The following is a 437-nucleotide window of genomic DNA, read 5'->3' as shown; positions in this document are numbered from 1 at the left end:
GAATCGCCTAGCTGTCAGATATAGAAATTGAACCCAATAAGAAAGGCTTCAGTTCGAACGCCAAGCCACTGGGTCATATTACCCTTAATGCAATCAAACTGAAAGGAATTTCTCAATAGTTTCCCTCTTTAAGATCCTGCTTGTTTGTGTTATGGTGAATTTAATATGGAGTTACAACTAATTTCACGAATATTTGTGATTATAAACAATTTTGATTTAGTTTTATGATGTTAATACCCATCTGTTACTTCATATACAGAAAACTAAGTCATTAAAACAGACTTTATGAATCAAGATTTTGAAAATCTCCAAATCTTTAATCGAATCTGTATCATGATAATGGCATTATATGAAATGTCATTTAATTCCGTTTAAAAAGATAAGGATGAAAGAACGTAAAGCGCAACTAAAGTTTAATGAGGGACAGATGAGGCGCA

General features: G+C 32.3%; 1 protein-coding gene across 1 annotated transcript in view; it reads left to right on the top strand.

Annotated features, from left to right (window-relative positions):
* Positions 1 to 437, top strand: part of LOC119589177 — a 57,061-nt gene that overhangs the window by 48,639 nt on the left and 7,985 nt on the right. The window lies entirely within an intron of this gene.

The sequence above is a fragment of the Penaeus monodon genome, chromosome 25 (genome assembly GCF_015228065.2).
Source record: "Penaeus monodon isolate SGIC_2016 chromosome 25, NSTDA_Pmon_1, whole genome shotgun sequence".
Lineage (NCBI taxonomy): Eukaryota > Metazoa > Arthropoda > Malacostraca > Decapoda > Penaeidae > Penaeus > Penaeus monodon.
Note: the sequence above shows the minus strand (reverse complement) of the source record. Positions and strands in the feature narration are given on the sequence as shown.